The sequence below is a fragment of the Amblyraja radiata genome, chromosome 16, assembly GCF_010909765.2.
Source record: "Amblyraja radiata isolate CabotCenter1 chromosome 16, sAmbRad1.1.pri, whole genome shotgun sequence".
Taxonomy (NCBI): Eukaryota; Metazoa; Chordata; class Chondrichthyes; order Rajiformes; family Rajidae; genus Amblyraja; species Amblyraja radiata.
In genome coordinates this window covers 41,698,865-41,724,373 of record NC_045971.1, presented here as the reverse complement: position 1 = coordinate 41,724,373, position 25,509 = coordinate 41,698,865, and the positions used below count along the sequence as shown (strand labels likewise).

The window sequence follows — 25,509 nt, the reverse complement described above, 5'->3', positions numbered from 1 at the left end:
AGTGTGTGAACGGGCGATTGCTGGCCGGCACGGACTCGGTGGGCCGAAGGGCCTGTTTCCGCGCTGTATCTCTAGACTAACTGGACTAAACTGATTCAAGAACATAATTCAAACATCAAGTTGTCCACAAAGTGTAAAAGATGTTTTCATTTTATTTGGAAAGGACACTAAAGAAAACAGAGAAAGAGTTGAGTATAGGAGCAAAGAGGTCCTTCTGCAGTTGTACAGGGCCCTGGTGAGACCACACCTGGAGTATTGTGTGCAGTTTGGGCATGTTGGCCTTCATAACAAGAGGAGTTGAGTCTAGGAGCAAACAGGTCCTTCTGTAGTTGTACAGGGCCCTGGTGAGACCACACCTGGAGTATTGTGTGCCCACACATACGCACGCCCTCCACGCGCGCACGCAAGAATGCCACCACTCTGAAGTTAACTAACGATTAAATTTAATAGGTGGTAGACACAAATGCTGGAGAAACTCAGCGGGTGAGGCAGCATCTATGGAGCGAAGGAAATAGGCAACGTTTCGGGTCGAGCCCCATCTTCAGATGCTGGGGTCAAACTTGCAAATCTGCTTCGAAAGTGAAAACTGCAATTCCTTTAAAATTCATCCCTCTCTCTCCCCTCTCCTCTCCTCTATCTTTCTCTCTCCTCTTTCTCGAAAATAGAAGGTAGACACAAAATGCTGGAGTAACTCAGCAGGTGAGGCAGTATCTACGGAGCGAAGGAATAGGTGACGATTCGGGTCGAGACCCTTCTTCAGACTCAAGAACCATTTCCTTCGTTCCATAGATGCTGCCTCACACGCTGAGTTTCTCCAGCATTTTTGTCTAACAACAAGTGAAATCACCTTCACTGGATAATAGACAACAGGTGCAGGAGTAGGCCATTCGGCCCTTCTAGTCAGCACCGCCATTCAATGTGATCATGGCTGATCTTCCCCAATCAGTACCCCGTTCCTGCCTTCTCCCCATATCCCCTGACCGCTATCTTTAAGAGCCTTCTTAGAAACATAGAAACATAGAAAATAGGTGCAGGAGTAGGCCATTCGGCCCTTTGAGCCTGCACCGCCATTCAATATGATCATGGCTGATCATCCAACTCAGTATCCTGTACCTGCCTTCTCTCCATACCCCCTGATCCCTTTAGCCACAAGGGCCACATCTAACGCCCTCTTAAATATAGCCAATGAACTGGCCTCAACTACCTTCTGCGGCAGAGAATTCCAGAGATTCACCACTCTCTGTGTGAAAAAAATGTCCTCATCTCAGTCCTAAAAGATTTTCCCCTTATCCTTAAACTGTGACCCCTTGTTCTGGACTTCCCCAACATCGGGAACAATCTTCCTGCATCTAACTTGTCCAACCCCTTAAGAATTTTGTAAGTTTCTATAAGATCCCCCCTCAATCTTCTAAATTCTAGCGAGTACAAACCGAGTCTATCCAGTCTTTCTTCATATGAAAGTCCTGACATCCCAGGAATCAGTCTGGTGAACCTTCTCTGTACTCCCTCTATGGCAAGAATGTCTTTCCTCAGTTTAGGAGACCAAAACTGTACGCAATACTCCAGGTGTGGTCTCACCAAGACCCTGTACAACTGCAGTAGAACCTCCCTGCTCCTATACTCAAATCCTTTTGCTATGAATGCTAACATACCATTGACCTTCTTCACTGCCTGCTGCACCTGCATGCCTACTTTTAATGACTGGTGTACCATGACACCCAGGTCTCGTTGCATCTCCCCCTTTCCTAATCGGCCACCATTCAGATAATAGTCTACTTTCCTGTTTTTGCGACCAAAGTGGATAACCTTGGCGGATCTCTTGAAAGCATCCAGAGAACCGGCCTCCACCACCCTCTGAGGCTGAAAATCCCACAGATTCACAACTCTCTGGGTGGAAAAGTTTCTCCTCATCTCAGTCCCAAATGGCCACAAATTCATAACTCTCTGGGTGGAAAAGGTTCTCCTCATATCAGTCCTAAATGGCCGACCACTTATTCTTAAACTGTGCCCCTGGTTCTGGATTCCACCCAACATCGGGAACATGATTCCTGCCTCTAGCATGTCCAAACCATTAATAATCTTATACGTTTCAATAAGATACCCTCTCATCCTTCTAAATTCCATAGTGCACAAGCCCAGCTGCTCCATTCTCTCAGCATAATGACAGTCCCGCCATCCCGCGAATTAACCTGGTGAACCTACGCTGGGCTCCCTCAATAGCAAGAATGTCCTTCCTCAAATTAGGAGACCAAAACTGCAGACAATACTCCAGGTGTGGTCTCACCAGGGCCCTGTACAACTGCAGAAGGACCTCTTTACTCCTCAACTCCTCTTGTTATGAAGGCCAACAGGCAAAAACTGCACACAATACTCCAAGTGTGATCTCACTAGGGATGGAGGGAGGGAGGGAGAGAGGGAGAGAGGCAGAGAGAGAGAGAGGGAGAGAGAGAGAGAGGGAGAGAGAGAGAGAGAGGGGAGAGAGAGAGAGGCGGAGAGAGAGGGAGAGGAGAGGGGGAGAGAGAGGGGGAGAGAGAGAGGGGGGGGGAGAGGGGGGAGAGAGAGAGAGAGAGAGGCAAAGAGGGAGGGAGAGAGAGAGAGGTAGAGAGAGGCAGAGGAGGGGATGGAGAGGCAGAGAGGGGGAGAGGAAGGCAGGGAGAGGTAGAGAGAGGGAGAGAGAGAGAGGCAGAGGGAGGGTGAGAGAGGGAGAGAGAGAAGTGGAGGAGAGAGAGAGGGGGTGAGAGGGGCAGAGAGGAGGAGATGGGGAGAGAGGGGGAGAGAGAAGGGGAGAGAGAGGGGTGAGAGAAGGGGAAAGAGAGGGAAAGAGAGAGGGGGGAAAATAGGTCAGCCATGGTTGCAAGGCGGAGTGGGATCGGTAAGTTGGCGATATGCAGAGTACTGCCCTGCTGACTACAAATTCAGAAAGGTCCAATTCAGTCAATGCCAAGTGTGGGCTAGCAGCAGTGCAATGGGCCGAAGGGCGTTTCCCGAACGCTCTGGGCTCCCCACGTCCACGCCGTTGCCCCGCAAGGTCGGCTTGTGCCTTTGGGGGAGTTATTGGGGCAAATGGTTTGGAAATGAGACAGAAACCGGCCTGCAGGGCCACATTAAGTGTGAATTCATGGTTAGTTATAAAGTGTGGGGAACCGCCTGCCAGCGCCTGTGCATGCTCCCACTGCTGCATTCAAGGGAATGCATGCATCACTGGCTGCATTGCTGCCTCCCCCGCTGCATGGCAGCGCTGTCACCCTTACCCAAGGATACTAGTGGAGCTCCTCTATATACTTTGCCCTTACCTGCTCTTCACACCATTCCCGCACCACTTCCGGTTGGCTGGCGAACCGCTTGTCCAAAGATCATATATGATCTTAGGTACACAAAATTGCTGGGGAAACTCAGCGGGTGCAGCAGCATCTATGGAGCGAAGGAAATAGGCGACGTTTCGGGCCGAACCCCTTCTTCAGACACAAGGGCGCTTCCGGTGGGAGAGGGGACGCTTTAGGGCGGCGCACCGGCGCTGGCACAGCGGGACGGCGGGTCTCAGGCTTCCGGGTGGAGGGCGAAATACCGCATGTTGGTTCCGGGTGGGATTTGTGGAGAGAGAGAGAGAGAGCGCGCGCTCTGTGTCGTCACGGTGGCCCCAGCGGTGGAGTTCCCGCCTCGCGGCGCCAGACACCCCGGTTCCATCCTGACCACGGGCGCTGTCTGTGCGGAGTTTGCACGTTCTCTCCCCGTCACCTGCCTGGGTTTTCTCCGGGCGCTCCGGTTTCCTCCCACAATTCAAAGACGTGGGGGTTTGTAGGTTAATTGGCTTCTGGCAAAGATTGTAAATTGTCCCCGTGTGGGTGGGTGGGGGTGTGGGGGGTGTGTGTGTGTATGTGGATGTGTGTGTGTTCGTGGGTGTGTATGTGTTCGTGGGTGTGTGTTTGGGTGTGTGTGTGTGTGGGTGAGTAGGGAGTGGGTGTGAGTGAGTGTGCGTGTGTGGATGTGTGTGGGTAAGTGGGTGTGTGAGTGAGTGTGAGTGGGTGAGTGTGAGTGGGTGAGTGAGTGTGTCTGAGTGTGAATGTTAGTGGTAGGGTGATTTTTGTAAATACACTGTTAAAACATTAGATCTGTTGAACTTGTTAACAGAGTATAGACTTGGTGACCTGTTTCCAAATGTTTGTGTTAGCTTAAGAATACTATTAACAATCCCAGCCACTGTAGCTTCTACAGAGCGGTAATTTAGCAACCTCAAGCTGATTAAGAATTACTTAAGCTCTACAGTGTCTCAGGAATGTCTTGTAGATTTAGCCAGGCTAAGTATTGAATCTATCATTGCCAGAACAATACATTTTTATGCTGTGATTCAAACATTTTTACAAAAAAGGCCAGGAAAGCTCTTTAATTAAAGTAAATAATTATGTCTTTTGATGATCTGATCTGCTTTGAAATACAAAAGGATGGTTTTGTGTGAATTCTTCCTCCTTATCTGTATTGTAGCATTAAAAAAATATGTTCAAAACAAATGTTCTTTCTTCTTTCTGATCATTTTATTTTAGTTGTATTTATCATGGAGGGAGTATAGGAGCATGAGGCCTCAAATGCAGAAAATCAACAGAGCGCTCCATTCCACCCCTCTCATCTTTCATACCCCTTTTTGCTTTACAGGCTACAGCTCATGGCATAAACGGGCAGTGGATATAAACAGGATGATTAATGGAGAAGGGACGGGGCCCGAAAGAAACGTTGTACCCACTGATAAAATTCCTCTCAGAGGCCCTGTGTACAAGCACGCCCAGGTCTCGTTACACCTCCCTTTTTTCTAATCTGATACTATTCAGGTAATTGTCTGCCATTCTGTTCTTGCCATCAAAAAGGATGACCTCACATTTATCCACACTATACTGCATCTGCCATGCATCTGCCCACTCACCCAACCAATCCAAGTCACCCTGCAGCCTCATAGCATCCTCATCGCAGCTCATGCTGCCACCCAGCTTTGTGTCATCCGCAAACTTGGAGATGTCACATTTAATTATCTTGTCTAAATCATTTATATTGTAAATAACTTGGGTCCCAGCACTGAGTTTTAGTCACTGTGTGCTATTCTGTAAAGGACCTGGTAATTCCTACTCTTTGCATTCTGACTGCCAACCAATTCTCTATCCATGTCAATACCCTACCCCCAATAGCATGTGCTCTTATTTTGCATACTAATCTCTTGTGTGGGACCTTGTCAAATACTTTTTGAAAGTCCAAATGCACCACATCCACTGGCTCTCCCTTATCCATTCTACTTGTTACATCCTCAAAAAATTCCAGAAGATTAGTCAAGGAAGATTTCCCCTTCATAAATCCATGCTGGCTTTGACCGATCCTGTTACTGCTTTCCAGATGCACTGCTATAACATCTTCCCCACTGCTGGTCTATAATTCCCTGTTTTTAGGCTGTGGGCCAAAGTGCTTTTTTGTTTCAGTTTGTGCCCCAATCACGTAACTACCTAAATTTTTAACATATTGTGTAAAAATATTATAGAAATCATACCTGAAACTCGTCAAGCACATTTAAAAAATATGAGAAAAACCTCCAGTTTTCCGAGTAGTAATTGTCCAATCAAAGCACCTTTGACATTGAGATCAGACGCCAATTGACCATTCACTCGCTTTGTTTCATGGTCGCTAGGTAGCGAGCACTCTGGGATCATGGCTGCCTCCGAATTACATCAAAACAATGGCAAGGTTTCCAAGGAATAAAGGTAATGCTAACCTTGCTGATAATTTTGTTTTAGAATTGATTTATCTTTATAAAGTTATGATGTGAACTGTTAAATAAAAATGATAAATAACAAATGTAGAGCTGGGGTTAGGATTAGGATTAGGGTGAGTCAGTCAGTCAGTAGGAATGTTACAACATTTTGAGATTTTAAAAATCAAGCCTGTAATTTATCTAATCAGATAAAGCACAAAAAAAACTTGATACCTAATTCACTTTCATATCTTCAGTATTAATAAAGTTATGGTCATTTTCATACTCAGAAATTAGCATCTTGTTCCCTATTGCTTTTCCATTAATTTAACACAAAAGCTGTGATCAAGGGCAGTCAATTGACATAAAAGCCCATAACTTTAATAAAAATTAAGAGAACTGAATAAAATGTTCAGTTATTATAGATTGAAGCATTCTGAAACAAATATGATGCATCTTACTTTGATGGGCTGAAATTAAAGTATATAATGAGTTAATTACCTAATTAAGTAGCTAATTACAAAATTAACCGTTGTGACGGAAATAGTAATAAACATCCAGACTGCCTTAAAAATTCAAAAATGTGATATTCTCAAGATCAGAACTTTAATATTAATCACAGCAATGAGGGAGGAAACTATATCCTGGCCTGGATTTCACAGGGAGCAAATGAAGGGAGGGAGAAACATACTGGAGTGAGGTTTAATGCTTGCAGGGAGACTACTTACTGATGAGCCTGGGCTAGTACATGCCTGATGGGCCAAATGAGCACTTTAAAAATAAATCTGAGCAGATTCTCAGTGAAAGGCAATTTTTCTGCACTTTTCCTGGCCTGGCACGTGCCTTTTGGGCCAAAATGCTCCTCCTGGGCTAATAAGGGCATTTGGGGCTAAAGGGACCAGTTTCTCGGCTAATAGGGTCCGTGGGCCGAAATTAGTGGTTTCAGGCAGGCCAAACAACTCATTATATTTCATTTCCAATTGCATTGCAGATTCAAGCTCAGGGCAGGCTGAATAGCTCATTGCATTTTCATTTCACTTCCATTGCCATTGCAGTTTCAAGCACAGGGCAGGCGAAGACAAACAGCTGATTGCATTTTCACTTAATTTCCATTGCAATTGCAGTTCCAAGCACTGGGCAGGCTCAAGCTATACAGCTGATTGCATTTTCACTTCACTTCCATTGCCATTGCACTTTCAAAACAGGGCAGGCTCAAGCTAAACAGCTGATTGCTTTTTCACTTCATTTCCATTGCCATTGCACTTTCAAGCACCGGACAAGCTCAAGCCAAATAGCTCATTGCATTTTCACTTCATTTCCTTTGCCATTGCTGTTTCAAGCACAGGACAGGCCAAACAACACATTTCATTTTCATTAAGGGCTAACAAATCATTTATTCAAGTACATTGCAGACTCAGTGTTCTGTAGTTTCCCAGCTCAGATAGAGAGTTGTGACCTCTCCCTCGCTATCTTGCAGACAGACAGCCACGCCCACACTTCCGGGTTTTATAGTCCCTCCCACCAGAAGGGGCGTGGCCTTCATGGCAGTGATTGCCAGGAGAGAGAATCAAAAAGTTGTAAACACTGCCCAGGCCATCACCGGCTCTGACCTCCGCACCATCGAAGGGATCTATCGAAGTCGCTGCCACAAAAAAGGCAGCCAACATCCTCAAAGACCCACGCCATCCTGGCCACACACTCATTTCACCATTGCCATCGGGAAGAAGGTACAGGAGCCTGAAAACTAACGTCCAGGTTCAGGAACAGCTTCTTCCCTACATCCATCAGGCTATTAAACACGACAACAAATAAGCTCTGAACTGCAATAAACTATTACTATTATTGCACTATATTTGCTATTTATTGAGTATGTGTGCATGTGCATACACACACGGAATATTTTCTCCTCCCGTTATGTATAACTTTACATATTCTGTTGTGCTGCAGCAAGTAAGAATTTCATTGTCCTATCTGGGACATATGACAATAAAACACTCTTGACTCTTGATATAAGTGTGAAGAAGGGTCTCAAGCTGAAATGTAACCAATTCCTTCCCTCCAGAAATGCTGTCTATCCTGCTGAGACAATAGACAATAAGTGCAGGAGTAGGCCATTCGGCCCTTCGAGCTAGCACTGCCATTCCATGTGATCAAGGCTGTTCAACCCCAATCAGTACCCTGTTCCTGCCTTCTCCCCATATCACCTGACTGCTAACTTTAAGAGCCCTATCTAGCTCTCTCTTGAAAATATTCAGAGAACCATCTCCATCGTCCTCTGAGGCAGAGAATTCCACAGACTCACAACTCTCTGTGAGAAAAAGTGTTTCCTTGTCTCCGTTCTAAATGGCTTACTCCTTATTCTTAAACTGTGGCCAAATATAAGCTTGTTTTATAGCTTCTTCCAGTTCTGATGAAATGTAATTGAAAACAAAAATAAGTCTCTTGGTTATAAACCCTGGTTGGGAACAAATAAATTGCAGAATAATTAAATGCTGTTCAGTTCTATCTCCATAATGGAGGGCACAATTAAAGCCCTGTCCCATGGTACGAGTTCATTCCAAGAGTTCTGCCGAGTTTGCCCTGATTCGAACTCGGAAATTTACGATAATGGCCACTCGTCGGTACTCGGGGCTCTCGTGGACATTTTTCATCATGTTGAAAAATCTTCACGAGTCTTCCCGTGCTTTCCTACCATTAGCGAGTCTTCCCGAGTACCTGCCGTTAGCGCTAAGAGATGTCCCCGAGCTCCGACGTACCCGCTACGTTCATTCACCGTGCTTACCACAAGTTTGATTTTTTTTAAACTCGGGAGAGCTCTTGGAATGAACTCGCACCGTGGGACAGGGCTATTAGGTTTCTATATGTGTGGAAGGTAGGAATTGAAAGAAATCAATGTTAGGATTAATGACATAGTGCTTGGAGATTATGGCGATAGAAGCAGGACATCACTGAAGTTTGGTGATCTACTTCCAGTGGACTAAAGGCATTTGATATGATAAATTATTTGGATGCAGGAACAAACTGAAACACCTCCAATAATCTATATTCTATCCTATGGGGAGAAGGCAGGAAGGGGATACTGATTGTGGATGATCAACCATGATCACAGTGAATGGTGGTGCAGGCTCAAAGGGGCCAAATGACCTGCTCCTGCACCATTCAGGTAATTGTCATATGACATTGTCTATTGTCTATAAAATGGAATTCAGAAAATTAAACAATGCATTGTTGCCAAGAGATGGTCTGTAATGTTCCGTTGCTGTGGTAGCATTAGGTCAGTTCAACAACCTGATGGGACAGTAGCTTTTTTCTAACTGGGAGTGTGGGACGTTTACACTTCTGTGGCTACTGTCGATGGTAACAGTGAGAAGAGAGCACGGCTTATCCCATTTCAGCTATTAGTTGAGCAGACTTAACCTGAACAACTTGGTATTCTTTACATCTTTATATTCTGAGACCTTTCCTGTAAAAGATCTTTCACGGGGAAGTGTTGCGACTATCCGCAGAAACTGCGTGCCTTTGTAATCAATTCCCCTCGCAGTAGACAATAGCCTTCTTTGTCATCAGGAGGCTAAATTCAATCTGGAAATTGTCCGCTTGGGGAAAGATCATCAAATATTTTTAATATATATTGTGACATTTGGATTGATACAGGTATTGTAATTTTCTTTTCCACTTACCTTGTATAGTGCTGATAATTTACATAAGCAAAAAAATACAGCCATTAGAGCACCCGCGCTCAGTGACTCCTCCCTCCTGTCAATCACGAGGGTTTGATTACCCAGAGCCACCACCAGGTGTCGCTACACTATGTTATTCCCCTTTTTCAAACACTCCCTACACATTAGTGGCAATTTTATGGAGGCCATTTACGGAAACCTAAAAAGCTGCATGTGTTTGGGATGTGGGAGGAAACTGGATCACCCGGAGGAAACCCACACAGTCACTCAAACTCCACAGAACCCAATGTCCGTATGGAACCAAGGTCTCTGGTGCTGTGAGGTAGTAGCTCTACTGGCTGCGCCATTGTGCTGCTCATTTTATGAGTGAAAATTCCATTGTTTTCTTTGTTTTGAGTTTTAGTTACTTTGAGAATAGAGCAGGATTTGCTTTTGAGTCAGTTTATAGACACATATCCTGCGAGAATTGCCAATCCAGTGATAAGGAAGTGCTACACTGTTCGAGGTGCCAATTCTGGATGAACTAGAGGCCTAATCTGTCGTCTTACGTTCAGTGATACTATTTGATGAATACCGGGGATTTTTGATGCCTAATACTTAAACAGGAACCAACTTCACCAGAATATTTTATCTGGTTATTGGGGGAACTTTGCCTAGTCCAAATCAGCTGGTTTGTTTTCCTGTATCCTAGCAGTGACAATAATTCAAAATTATTGGAATGCTGAAAAATGGAAAGTGCTCATGGAAAAAGCAATTTTTTTGTGTCCTTGCACATGGAAATGGAAATGGGATGAAATACAGATAAGTCCAATATCGGCAAAGGAAATCTATATAGAACTTTGGCCATACTTGTAGAATTAAATAACAGCTGATAGGAGGTGCTGTAAGGCTCAAGTTTGCAATTGGATATCAAGCTATGTTCTACTTTTGTGCAGTGCAGGATGGCAAACTTTCTTCACAAGTAGGGCCAGATTTAGCAACAGTCGTTGTAAATAAGCTGATCAACTGTGGCACAGTTATGGAATATGATGTTAAACTAATTACATTGAGATGCAACTTTAATCTGTGTCTTAACTTTTAATTTGCTGTTTTTGCACCATTTTGTGACGTGATGAAATCTGTGAAATTAAGGTAATTTGGGACGTTTGTGTATGATTTGATACAGGTAGTTCTGCTGTAATGGTTATTTTATTCCTGTGAATTGGATGTAATGTGGATTTTGTGAACATTATTTATATTAAGTGGACCTAATTGATAACATGATTTGATTGATCTACCTTGCGTTTGAATACCTCATGTGATCTAACCTCGACATCATCCAGGATATAAAAATCCAGAGATTCATCATTCACTGAGAGAGGAAATTCTTGCACACCTCTGTTTTAAATGGCAGCTCCTTTGTCTTGTGATCCATACATGTTACACCTTTCAGTTGCCTCAGTTTTATTTCCATTGTTGCATCTAGCGTGCTCAGGATATTTCCTATTTTAACCATTTTGTTTTGTAATAGGCTGGCTTTCCATTGGGTAGAGAAATATTACCCTAAAACTATGTGTTGATATTATGTGTTCATTGAAAGCTACGTTCATCAAAGTGAAACCATGTACATGTTCAATGATCAAAAGTTAACTGAAATTTAACCCTGCTTCCAAAAGAATTGAGGTCCCAAGTTCCACGTATCCACTCTCATAGAAATATTTTGTGTATTGCATTGCATTGTCCATTATTGCAACTCCTCATTATTGAGCATTATTGAGGCATCTTTGAGCCCTTAATCCTGCTCTGCTTATTGGTTGTAAGGAATTTAGATGTATAATCATTTCACACATTGGAACTACCTGAATTTTAGAGCCCAGCTGCCTTCATACTTGTTGCCTTTTCCCCCATAACCTCTGACACCCGCACTAATCAAAACTCTATCAATCTCCGCCATAAAATATCCATTGACTTGGCCTCCACATCCTTCAGTGGCAATGAATTAGACAGATTCACCACCCTCTGATTAAAGAAATTCCTCCTCTCCATTCACTTTAATGTCTCTTTATTATCTGCCACTGATCCGCTTTCCATTGGGTGTCACTTTCTTCAATTGGACCCCTCTGCCATTTGCTAATCTCATCATTCGCATCATTAGTACTGAACTATTATCTACCTCTTTGATGACCCTTGGACTATCCTTGATCAGACTTTGCTGGGGTTACCTTGCGCTGTAAATGGGTCGATTGCAAACGTGTATTGTCCTTCTGCTGACTGGTCAGCACGCAACAAAAGCTTTACACTGTACCTCGGTACACGTGACAACAAACTAAACGTAAACTCAAGAGCATAGACCATAGAACAGTACAGCACAGGAACAGGCCCTTTGGCCCACAATGTCCGTGCCACTGATGATGCCCGGTTAAACTAATCTCTGCTCTGTACCAATTCTATTTAATTATTATTTTGGTTATTTTGCAGCCACATTAAAATAAGAGCATGTGGAGGTGCATTTGTGCAAATGAAAAGCCTCTTGCATCGGCGGGGGTAAACATAGAAACATAGAAACATAGAAATTAGGTGCAGGAGTAGGCCATTCGGCCCTTCGAGCCTGCACCGCCATTCAATATGATCATGGCTGATCATCCAACTCAGTATCCCGTACCTGCCTTCTCTCCATACCCTCTGATCCCCTTAGCCACAAGGGCCACATCTAACTCCCTCTTAAATATAGCCAATGAACTGGCCTCGACTACCCTCTGTGGCAGGGAGTTCCAGAGATTCACCACTCTCTGTGTGAAAAAAGTTCTTCTCATCTCGGTTTTAAAGGATTTCCCCCTTATCCTTAAGCTGTGACCCCTTGTCCTGGACTTCCCCAACATCGGGAGCAATTTCCTGCATCTAGCCTGTCCAACCCCTTAAGAATTTTGTAAGTTTCTATAAGATCCCCTCTCAATCTCCTAAATTCTAGAGAGTATAAACCAAGTCTATCCAGTCTTTCTTCATAAGACAGTCCTGACATCCCAGGAATCAGTCTGGTGAACCTTCTCTGCACTCCCTCTATGGCAATAATGTCCTTCCTCAGATTTGGAGACCAAAACTGTACGCAATACTCCAGGTGTGGTCTCACCAAGACCCTGTACAACTGCAGTAGAACCTCCCTGCTCCTATACTCAAATCCTTTTGCTATGAAAGCTAACATACCATTCGCTTTCTTCACTGCCTGCTGCACCTGCATGCTCACTTTCAATGACTGTTGTACCATGACACCCAGGTCTCGCTGCATCTCCCCTTTTCCTAGTCGGCCACCATTTAGATAATAGTCTGCTTTCCTGTTTTTGCCACCAAAATGGATAACCTCACATTTATCCACATTATACTGCATCTGCCAAACATTTGCCCACTCACCCAGCCTATCCAGGTCGCCTTGCAGTCTCCTAGCATCCTCCTCACAGCTAACACTGCCCCCCAGCTTAGTGTCATCCGCAAAATTGGAGATATTGCCTTCAATTCCCTCATCCAGATCATTAATATATATTGTAAATAGCTGGGGTCCCAGCACTGAGCCTTGCGGTACCCCACTGGTCACTGCCTGCCATTGTGAAAAGGACCCGTTTACTCCTACTCTTTGCTTCCTGTTTGCCAGCCAGTTCTCTATCCACATCAATACTGAACCCCCAATGCTGTGTGCTTTATGTTTGTAAACTAATCTCTTATGTGGGACCTTGTCGAAAGCCTTCTGGAAGTCCAGATACACCACATCCACTGGTTCTCCCCTATCCACGCTACTAGTTACATCCTCGAAAAATTCCATAAGATTCGTCAGACATGATTTACCTTTTGTAAATCCATGCTGACTTTGTCCAATGATTTCACCACTTTCCAAATGTGCTGCTATCCCATCTTTAATAACTGACTCTAGCAGTTTCCCCACTACCGATGTTAGACTAACTGGTCTGTAATTCCCCGTTTTCTCTCTCCCTCCCTTCTTAAAAAGTGGTGTTACGTTTGCTACCCGCCAATCATCAGGAACTACTCCAGAACTACTCCAGTAAGTATTTTTGTAATTTCCTGTTGTTGCAGAAAGGGTCAAGAGCTTCAAATTCCTGGGCGTGCACATCTCTGAAGATCTTTCCTGGTCCGAGAACACTAATGCAATCATCAAAAAAGCACATCAGCGCCTCTACTTCCTGAGAAGATTACGGAGAGTCGGATTGTCAAGGAAGACTCTCTCTAACTTCTACAGGTGCACAGTCGAGAGCATGCTGACCGGTTGCATCGTGGCTTGGTTCGGCAATTTGAGCGCCCTGGAGAGGAAAAGACTACAAAAAGTAGTAAACACTGCCCAGTCCATCATCGGCTCTGACCTTCCTTCCATCGAGGGGATTTATCGCAGTCGCTGCCTCAAAAAGGCTGGCAGTATCATCAAAGACCCACACCATCCTGGCCACACACTCATCTCCCTGCTACCTTCAGGTAGAAGGTACAGGAGCCTGAAGACTGCAACAACCAGGTTCAGGAATAGCTACTTCCCCTCAGCCATCAGGCTATTAAACCTGGCTTGGACAAAACTCTGATTATTAGCAACCACTTTCTGTTATTTGCACTATCAGTTTATTTATTCATGTGTGTATATATTTATATCATGGTATATGGACACATTTATCTGTTTTGTAGTAAATGCCTACTATTTTCTGTGTGCTTAAGCAAAGCAAGAATTTCATTGTCCTATACAGGGACACATGACAATAAACTCACTTGAACTTGCATTTGCATTTACAAAATTTGTATTTGTATTCATGATATATTTTGGAATTTAGTTTTTCCTTGTATAAAATAATGTGTGGACTACAATCACTAGCTTATGATTTCAATTGCAAAAATATTTCATGAAAAAGCTTTTCCTTTGCTTAACTTAATTTGTCTGTTATATTTTGCATCTGGTAAATGTTAGCCGTTTCAAATTGAATTTCTCATGTTTTATTATTTGTTATTGGCATGACTCATTTTTATTAGATGGGTTGTGCATATTGAGGCCGAGAAATGTTTATTTGTGTAATGTGACTGGTTCACTACTTGAAAAAATACATTCTCCTCTAAGTAAACCTGGGACGTTTACGACATTCATGATTTTCTTCCTGTCCTGTGCAGTGATGAGCAATGGTGGGCCACTAATGTAAAAGCAACCCTGGAAAAGATGGGCATCCTGTTAGTTCCAAGATAAAGGGGATTGGTCTGAGCATGACCCAAGCTCTTGGTACTAGGAGTCAGCTGCTCATCATAACACCTTACCTTGTGGGCAGCATTGACCACCAATTCTAAACTCCTCTGCTCCAACGTATCACTACTCACCCACAGTCATCAGAGAGCTTTTGGCCCTCACTGAGGCCTGAATTGATCCTTGGTTTTCACTTACGATACGATACAATAAAACTTTCTTCATCCCCGGAGGGATATTGGTCGCCAACAGTCACAACACACAAGGTGCACGAAAACTTGAAATTAAAAGTGAAAATAAAAAGCAAAAGACATGCGACTGTTGGCTGGCTGCCGTGTGCACAACGCCTTAAACGGAACGAACAAACGCAGGCTTATACCCTGGGTAGAGAATTATAAATGTAGAGTATTTCCCCCACACCGGGACCCACATTGTTCTATTGAGAATTCATTGTGGGAAAGCCTTTGAGCATGTTAAAATACACGAGGCCAATTACGTAGGGTCTACAGAGTGACTGAATTTTGCAGCAGTGGCCTTGCAATAAAAAAAATGCATTGGCTTCCATGCATTCCTCATTAATGCACATTGAGGTCACAGAATATTTCAATACTGTTTTCTCTGAAGTCTGATTCACAATGATGCAGTTATTAATGGTGACCAACAGAGGTGTAGTCTATGTGATACGCAGGTATACGCCGTATACCCACTAAGAAAGCTCCAGCATTTCCATATGCCCACTTAGAAATGCGCAATGACACGTATCAACTTCGATAGTGACAGAAGTTCTGTTTATTTTATGAATGAAAGTATGACAGTTCTGTCAGAACTGTCATACTTTCATTCATAGATTCAACCTGTGCGCTGTGTCTCTGTCAGAGTCGCACTTTTTCTTGTCGGAAGTGGGAAAGTCCCGAGTTCCGAGTACAATGGAACGCAGCATTATAATAGCCATACAGAGACTTCCGTCCATGGCCCGTGACCGTGGTGACCGCCCGTGACCTAGACCTGACGTCACGTCACCTAGACCACAGCGATATCAACTCAGTCGGCGCCGAGGTGATGTCCAGCGGCTCAACAGTAAATATGAAGCGGAAGCAACAAACTACCCTTAGCCATTTAATAAAAAAACAAGCCTGCTGCTGCCTCGGACGACACTCCAGCAGTCACTAGGACGTTAGATGAAGAAGAGGGAACTACAGCGGAGCCTGATGCCAGCAGTGTATCGGGTAAGTGAAAGTCGTATACAAGTGAACTTTAGCAGATATTATACTACTAGCTACTAGCTTATAAGAGATTTCCCAAACTGAATGAATACCACATATATTCACTAAACGGCCTTGCTAGCTCAATCTTGTTGTAGTAAAGTAGTAAATAACGTAGTTATTACACATTTTACTGTGAGTGTGAGTGTGTGTGTGCTGAATATCTCCTTGTTCCTTCTAGATGATAACTCCTGGCCAGCCCTATGGACTGAGAGTCAGGCTAGGGAGTTTAAAAGCAGGCATTCTTGGTTAGAATGGAAGGACAGAAAGTTAGGTAAATATCAGCCAACTTGTAAAGCTGGTATAAACACATGAAGTCAACTTTATACAAATGAGAGTATAGCTGGTTTATTTTCATCTTAAAGATACATTAATTTCACTTTTATACAATTAAATTATAATGATATTGTCACAGTGAAGCTTATTTACAGTTCATTCAATTATTTTGAATAGATTCTTATCCAGTTCAGGTGTTATTGCTAATATAGATTCAAAAAAGACTACTTGTATGATGTTAATTAGTCATGTTTTTGTTTACTTCCAGTTGTGCTATTTGCAGCTCAACAAAATCTACTGGCGTCTTAACAGAGAAAAGAATTTCCATATCTGAGGAGTGGGCGATGTTTAAGATCCAGTCATCAGGCTCAAGCAGACCAACAGCCCTGGCCTCCTTGAGAAACAAGATCAGACGGCATGAGATGTCCAGGGCACACAAAATAGCTCAGGAGCTCACTGAAAAGGGTGGACAGGATTTACTTGGGAATCTTGTGAGAGCTGTGTCAGACACTGTGTTAGCTGAGATAAATGCTGTATTCAGAACAGCATATTATCTTGCCAAGATGAACCAACCTTTCTCTGACCATGACGATCTCATTGAGCTTCAGGAAAAAAACGGTGTCAACATGGGCACAAGTCTGCACTCAAGGTTCAGTTCAACAAAAATTGTGGAACACATAGCAAAAAAGATGCAGACAAAAATAGTTTGCAGCATTGTGTCATCTTCAAGCAAGCTGTCTGTTCTCATTGATGAGGCAACTTCTCTCAGCCATAAATCAGCCATGATTGTCAATGTGAAGGCCTCTTTAGATGGAGCTACTCCTGAATTTGTTTTTTTGGACCTGGTGGAGCTGGAAAGCCAGAGGGCAGAAGTCTATAGAGGAAGCTCTATTAAACTGTTTGGACACTGCAGGCTTTAGTGAAGAGTGGCTTCAAAACAACTGGATCTCATTTGTTTCTGATGGAGCCAGTGTTATGTTAGGCAAAAACTCTGGTGTGGCAACCAGGCTGACTGCAAGGTACCCTAACCTCTTCACATGGCACTGTATGAACCACCGTCTAGAACTGGCTGTAAATGATGCTGTGGATGAGGTTCAGACAGTCAACCACTTCAAAGTTTTCATGGACAAACTCCACAATCTCTACAGTCAGTCCAATACAAATTCACGAGAACTTATGGAAGCAGCACAAGAAGTGGGCTCACAAGTCCTGAAGATTGGCAGAGTTTTAAACACCCGATGGGTTGCCAGCAGTTTCCGTTCTGTAAAGGCTGTGTGGAGGTCATACGAAGCACTTAACAGACACTTTGAGAATGCTGCAGGAGACCAAACAAGAAACGGCAAAGAGAGGCAAACCTACAGAGGCCTGGCACGTCGTATGCAAAGCAAGGAATTTCTTTGTGACCTTGGACTCATGTATGATGCACTATCTGAACTTTCAAACCTGTCCCAGCAATTACAGGCCCATTCAATCACACTTTTAAGAGCAGAACAGCTGCTGAAGCGCACCATCCGAGTGCTGGCATCATTTAAAGATTCTCCAGGAGAGAAATTGGAGGAAGCATTGCAAGCACAGGCTTTGGGACAGTTTGGATCAGTGTCCCTGGAGTCAAATGCTAAGCTCATGCCGATCAATACAAAGCAGTTCCTACAAAGTCTGATCAACAACATGGAGAAGCGGCTCTCAATTAAGGATGAAATTCTTCATGATCTCAGCATTCTGGATTCAAGCATCTGGCATACGGCACGATGAGTCACAGGTAAAACGGCTGTGCAGGCGATTCAATCTTTGTCAAGAACAAGCTGTCAATGGAATGAGAGATTTCATCGAGCACCCAGAGAGTGAACCTGAATGCCTCAAACCACTCATCCACTGCATGCAGACCATCCCTTGCAGCACTGCAGATTGTGAAAGGGGCTTCAGTCTGATGAATATTGTGTACACAGACCAAAGATCTAGAATGTTGTTGTCTAGTGTCAGCAATTTGATGATGATCAGCATCAATGGGCTTTTTGAGCCAAGCAAATATGTATCAACATGGTTATGAAGCCATCGCTCTGCCACGCAAGCAAGAAGGCAGAGCACACCTCAGATGCCTGAGTACAAGCAAATTTGGAAAGTTTTGTAAACTAGCAGGCTACTACATTTAAAGTGAAAAACAATTGTTGACAAAATCCCTTTTAGTGGAATACAAACACTTTTACTTACCAGTAGCAGGTATGGAAAAGTGTTTGTATTCCACTAAATATCCCTCATGTAACAGTGTATTCACCTTTGTTTGTTACTTTTTTACAATGAAGGGATTGTGGTGTTTGTTTTATTTTGCATGGGTCATGTGCCCTCCGCTGGTCGTTTTTGCGGATGTACTGTTTTTCTTCTCTGTTAAACACTGAACAGATGTTATTTGCATAGGACTTACTGTGATTGAAAATGTGTATTTTGTGATGCTGTGTGATTGCTGTATTAAGTATGAGTGTGAGACGTCTTAGAACAGTTGCTGATATGTTTTATTTATTTTAATTTATTATTTAAGTATTTTTGTATGGGAAAGATAATTCTAAAGAACATGTTTTTATTTTGTATTTTTGCATTTATTGTTTCTTATATAGGGTATTTTATTTTATTCAGTTGGAATTGTTTCTGACAAATGACTAACTCTGTTTTTTCTTGTCTCAAAACTCTAAACAGAGCATGCAGCAGCAGCAGCAATAAATGTCCTGTGCAAAAGACTCAAGTATCCCGTCGTCTCCTTATGATTTGACTGTTTATTGTCCTAGAAACTGATGACAATATCGAGTGTTGAATAATCTCAATTACTTATGGTGGTTGTAGGCTACTGTATGCGACAGTGAGTGTGGCGGTGTTTATAGGACGGGTGTGGAAGAGGCTAGGAGGGAATCATCACAGTATACCCACTACAAAAAACTAGACTACACCACTGGTGACCAATTATTCTGCAGGCACTGTGCTGCCAGAGTTCGACAGGTAAGTATTTGGTGGCTGATTTAACTGAGCTGCTAGCTCAGTATGAACAGCTGGTAGTGCAGCTGCAAAACGACATTCAGGACAAAGTGACCCAGCTACACGTGAAAGATGAACAGCTTAAGGTAACATCAATTCCAGTTGAATATTTGTTACCCTCACTGAGTGAGCTATTGCAGTGATCTGTGTACTTTGTGTTTGCATTTCTGCAGTTGGATTTCACTTTAAAGCCTGAAAATTCAGTCCAAACAATTAACAATGCCTCTTATTTTCTAAAGCAAAGACTATTGTTAAACCATTTCACGTCGTGTGTCAGATCTTTTCAAGGAAATTGAAAGGATGCCTTCACACTTGGTTTAGAAGGTTGTACTTCAAAATAGACTACAAAATGTTATTTAAAAGTCCTACTTAAATGATTTAAGCAAAAAGTAATGCCTGATGCTTCCAGTACAATACTGAGAGAATGCTGCACCTGAAGTGCCAACTTTCAAATGAAATGTTAAATTAAATCATGTTTGGTGTCTCAGGTGGATGTGAAATATTTTATTTTGGCATAGTTTAGAGAAAAAAATGTGTTTTCAGGGTGATTTTTCCAGTCTTTACCCCAAAAGTAACTCTTCAAGTAGTTAATCCACATTAGTACATTATCACATATTTGCTATTTTCAAATTAGTTACATAGTTTACGACATTCCAATGTTAATTGAACAATAAAGGTCCCTTATAAGCAACGTTGGCTGCAAACAAATTTTAGACACTCGGAGGAAGTAATTGTTTTCTGTTTAAATCCAGTAATGATTCTTCGGACATTGACCATGAAAGAGTTTGTTCTCCCGACCGTGGGAGAAAAGGAGGGCGATGGTAAAAGTTATTCTCCTTCCATCACAGTGGGGAATATGTGGTCGCCGAAAAACACGATGGACGAGCTGCCTGCCCTGGTGGGGAGTCGGGGGGACTGCCGTGAGTGCAGTGATCCTGGAGTCTGGTGCGAGTGTGGACGGCTTTCTGACTTTGGGCGGACAGGGACTGCAGAGATAGTACAGCGGTCGGTGAAGGAGTGTGTGTGTGGCCCGGACATTGAACTGATGGCTGTGGGTCTCCGCTTATGCTGGGTGCCCTAGGGATTCTCACACGCCGCTGTGGTGGCTGTTTATGTTTAATCTTTATGTAGTTTTGTGTCTTGTTGCTTTTTTGGTATGTGTGTGGTAAATCATATTTCACTGTACCTCAGTACATGTGACAATAAAGGACCATTAAACCATTGAATGTGAATTAATGATTTCATCCCCTGATTTCATTAATGATAATTTTAATTTTAATGTTCCAAGGTGGAATTGAGGACCTAACTATTGGTGCAGTTGAATTACAAATGTTGCGTGTGTGTGATTTCCATTCTATGTTGCCCAGTTTTTATCACTGTTTAGAGGTATTAATCACTTCCTCAGTTGCTGGAAGACTTGAAGAAAAAACTTCGTAAAAGGGAAGAGGCACTGCTGGAAACAACACAACTTGTGGAAGTGCTGCAGATAAAGCTCGATGAGAAGAATCTGGAGCTAGCGGTAAGGACATCATCGTTTGCTGCTGTGTGAATCTCTATTACAGGGACAGATCTCTGCAACCAGCTAAGGGATTCTGTTGGAACTGGCAGTGAAATAAAAATAGCAGGGAAATATATCTGTAAATATGAAAAAATTAGAAGATTTTCTTTTATATGAATCTCCCCATTCTTTTTTTCTAAATCAGTTCATTAACCCTTTTATGATCTGTTATAGTGCAGAATCACAGTTTATGTGGAGCCTTGCAGCATTGTTTAAATTTGGATGACTACTTGACAATTCCATTTTGACAGGTGCTTATCTGCTTGGATTATTCTTTTCATTCATTTAATGTTACTTGAGAAAGCTGCATTATTCTAAGCTTAAAGGGACTGTCCCACAGGTGACTTTTTAGGTGACTGTAGGAGACTATCCAGTCGTCACATGGTCGCCACATGTTCGCAGGTGGTTGTTGGAGAGTCGCCTTCATGGACGTGAGGAGTTCCCGCATTCTGAGAACTCGTCGCGGCCTCCTTATGGTCGCCGCAAATTTTTCAACATGGAGAGTAGCGAGAATTCCCGTGCCATAGGTCCTAATGGGCTGCCAGGAGGTTGAAGGTTCTCGTAGGTTATAGCCGGTGCAGACCGGTGAATTTCATTGGCTCATTGGGAAAAAAAACGTAAACAGTAGTTTTCAGAACCAAGGAAAACTGTTGTAATGTTAATGTCCGCCGAGCTTCACAACCGTGGATCTCTGGCTTCTTAAAAGTTCTCTCCACTCCTTTTACCCCCTTCTCCCCCCCTCTTTCAAAGGACTTACTGTCCACTGTGCTTTAGCCGTCTTAATTACAGCGCCAACCTTCCTGTTCATCGCGGCGTGTGTCTATCACCTTGGCTTTGCACCTTGTGAATTTCACTCAGACAGCGCCTCCCCTGCTTGCCCTGTCTCCCGCCTGCATAATGGGCTGGTGAAGGAAGCGATGTGTGTGTGTGTGTGTGTGTATGTTCCACTCTGACAGTCGCCGTTCCAGTTGCCGGTTTTTCAGGTGACTGCCGGCAACTTGACAGACGCCTGACAAATCGCCTAAGTGGAACAGGCTCCCGAAAATCTTTTTAGTGTAATTTGGCTACTTTTTAATTTTTAGGAGTTGGTTGAAGATTTGAGGAAGCTTGAGGACGAAAATGAAAATCTCGACAACAAGCTTCTGGCTGAAGACTACGCCACCCATATCAAGGTCCGAGATCTGAAGGAAAGACACAAACCAGATTTAAATAATCTCAAAGGTAAACACAGCAATCAGCTCCGTAAAATCAGGGAGAAACATGCACAAGAAACATCACAGAAAGATCAGTGCTGTTTACAACTTCACAAAGTTCTCCAACTTTTAGGACCTCACGCCAAGTTCTGTGCACCCCTTGCAGAACAAGCAACTGGTTCTTTAAATAATTTCGGACGGAAGATTAACGGACTGGAAGGTAATTACTCAAAGTTGACCTGTTAATATTTTTGGCCATAAATGGTCCTAACGCAGATTTGTACATCTGTCGTTTCGTGGTAGGGAGTAGGTTTGCCCTAAAATATTCTAGCATTAGAGGAATGGAGTGGATTTTATAACAAAACTCTTCATTTTTGTTTTGCCATGTAATTATCTCGTCCCTGTAACCTCGTGAGATTTTGTGTATGCAAATTAATTGCTGTAATTCCCATATTTTATCACTGATCACACTTAAAAATATACTTCATTGGTTGGTAAATGGGTTAGCACATTCAGTGATCAGGAAAAGTAGCGTGTAATCTAAGTTTTTTTCATTCAGGTATTCTGGTCAGATTCCTTGATCAGAAGATAGTGTTGTTTAAAGGATTCAAGAAAATAAATCTTTGAGAAGCATTTGTGAGAGTCTGCCAAATGGCTGACAGGAACACACAGTAGTCATTTGGACAGATTCATACAGATGCTTTTAAAAACAATCTCTTCTTGAATCCTTTAAACATCGCTATCACTGAATTTTAATTTTGAGACGGTGCTGATAGTTAAAACATGACATCGTGAAGGGCGGCCTGGTGGCGCAGCGGTGGAGTTGCTGCCTTTCAGCGCCAGAGACCTGGGTTTGATCCTGACTGTGGTGCTTGTCTGTACGGAGTTTGTATGTTCTCCCTGTGGGTTTTCATCCAGGTGCTTCGGTATCCTCACACTCCAAGACGTACAGGTTTGTAGGTTAATTTAGATCGTCCCCCTGCGGCCTATATTGCTAGCAGCTAGCTGCTAGCCGCCAGAACCGCTAGTATCCCTGCACGCTGCCCGGAGAGGACGCTGGCGTTGACTGTTCGCCGCTTCTCCGCCCGCTGTTCCCCCCCCCCCCTGTCTGTTACCTACCTGTTACCTACCTGCTGTCTGTTCCCTGCCGGAACCTAGTGCACCATCGACGCTGGACACCTTCGTGCCTGTGCACATCGACGCTGGACACCTGTCTGCACCCGCACCGCGGACAACCTCTCTACACCGCCACCGCTGGACAACCTCTCTACACCTGCACTGCTGGACAACCTCTCTACACCCGCACCCGCTGGACACCTCTCTACAACCGCACCGCGTGACAACCTCTCTACACCTGCCCTGCTGGACAACCTCTCTACACCTGCACTGCTGGACAACCTCTCTACACCCGCACCGCTGGACAACCTCTCTACACCTGCACCGCTGGACAACCTCTCTACACCTGCACTGCTGGACAACCTCTCTACACCTGCACCGCTGGACAACCTCTCTACACCTGCACCGCTGGACAACCTCTCTACACCTGCACTGCTGGACAACCTCTCTACACCAGCACCGCTGGACAACCACCCGCACTGCTGGACAACCTCTCTACACCTGCACTGCTGGACAACCTCTCTACACCAGCACCGCTGGACAACCACCCGCACTGCTGGACAACCTCTCTGCAACCGCACCGCTGGACAACCTCTGCACCCTCATCACTGGACAACCTCTACACCTGCTCTGCTGGACAACCTATCTGCTCCCTCAATGCTGGACACCTCGCTGCATCTGCACTGTTGGTCAACCTCTTTGCTCCCTCACTGCTCGACACCTCGCTGCACCCGCTCTGCTGGACAACCTCTCTGCTCCCTCACCACTGGATACTCTCTCCACCTGCACCTGCACCGCTGGACACCTCTCTGCACCCTCACCATCATGCTCAAATACTCAACTCTGCAGATGACTGGTCTCTTCAACAACCACATCCCATCCTGCATCCAGGTCATTGAACAGCTTGGACTTCTGCGTCGACCCCGTTACATCCACAGAGGCTCTCGGCGCAGGCGTGTTTGCTTCAACCACGGACATTCCATTCCATCCATCTGCTCACTACCACACTCTACCCCCCCCCTCAACCGCGTCACCCCCCATCCCAGCTGACCGCACGCACTGTCAACCGGGACAACCTCAGATCTCTCCAGCCTGCCCCCATCCCTCCACCCTCTCACAATGCCAACTTTGCCCTCCTCAACACCAGGTCGCTCAACAACAAAGCCCTTGCCCTCCATGAACTAATCCTTGACAACACTCTGGACTTCCTTCTGCTCACTGAGACCTGGCAACAACCAATGTCTTCTTCTCCCTCAATCAAACATCCCCACCTGGATTTAATTACATTTCCAAACCCCGCCCCTCCCGCCATGGAGGTGGCCTCGCTGTTACTTACAACCAGAATTTTCGTATCACTGAACTCACCTTCCCCCCCAGTAGCATCATTTGAATTCCTCGCCTTCAAAGCCCTTTCCTCCATGACAGTCATCCTCATTTACCGGCCACCTAAACCAAACCCCTCCTTCCTATCTGACTTCACTGAACTCCTCACACTTGCCTCATCCCTCTCCCCACGTCTGCTGCTACTTGGTGACTTAAATATTCACATGGACTCCCCCACCTGCAAGCTTGCATCTGAATTCGCCTTTTTACTTGACAACTTCTCTCTCACTCAGCACGTCACCTTTCCCACCCATGTCAAAGGTCACATCCTTGACCTGGTCTGCTCCACAAATCAACCGGTACTCGACCTCCATCCATGCCTCTTCCCCCTCTCTGATCATAAGCTTATACGGTTCACCATCCCTTCTCCGACACCTCGCCCCCGCTTCCTCCGAGAAATCACCTTCCGTAATCTAAAATCCATTGATCCCCACCATCTCTCTGACCTGCTCTCCACCACTCTCCCCCTGGACTCAACCCCCATCTCACCTGATGATCTCACAAACCATCTCAACTCCACCTTGTCTACATCCCTTAACACTATGGCCCCCCTCAAAACAAGAACCATAACTTTCAACACATCTTCACCCTGGTACACACCTGCATTTCGTAAATTGAAACAGACTGGTCGCCGACTTGAACGACTCACAAATAAATCATCTCTCACAGTCCACCTTGAAGCTTACAAACTCCACCTCACTGACTACAAAGATGCCCTCATTGCTGCAAAATCTGTCTACCTCTCCTCCATATTCACCGACCCCTGCCTAAACCACAGAACCCTCTTCTCCAGTGGGCAACCTCCTCAAGCCTCGAGCCAACACTCTCCCTACCTCTACCCCGGTTCTCTGCAACTCATTCCTCCACTTTTTCGCTGATAAAATCAGCACTATCTATCAATCTTTATCCCCTGTACCCGACTCCCCAGCATCTACTCCACCACCTTCCAAGGCCCCTCCTTTCAACATCTCCACTGACCCCCTTACCCCTCCTCCACACTGCTTCCTCTCCCAGTTTGACCTGGTCACCCCTACTGAAATCTCCAAATTCATCAGCTCTTCCAAACCCAATACCTGCTCCCTCGACCCTCTCCCCACTCCC

At 44.3% G+C, this 25,509-nt stretch overlaps 1 long non-coding RNA gene across 1 annotated transcript; it reads right to left on the bottom strand.

Annotated features, from left to right (window-relative positions):
- Nucleotides 1-362: 362 nt before the first annotated feature.
- Nucleotides 363-25,509, bottom strand: LOC116982185. The gene is made up of 3 exons (XR_004414388.1): nt 25,495-25,509; nt 19,276-19,280; nt 363-648 (listed from the first exon to the last, which is right to left on the bottom strand). It is a non-coding gene; the product is annotated as an uncharacterized LOC116982185 (long non-coding RNA).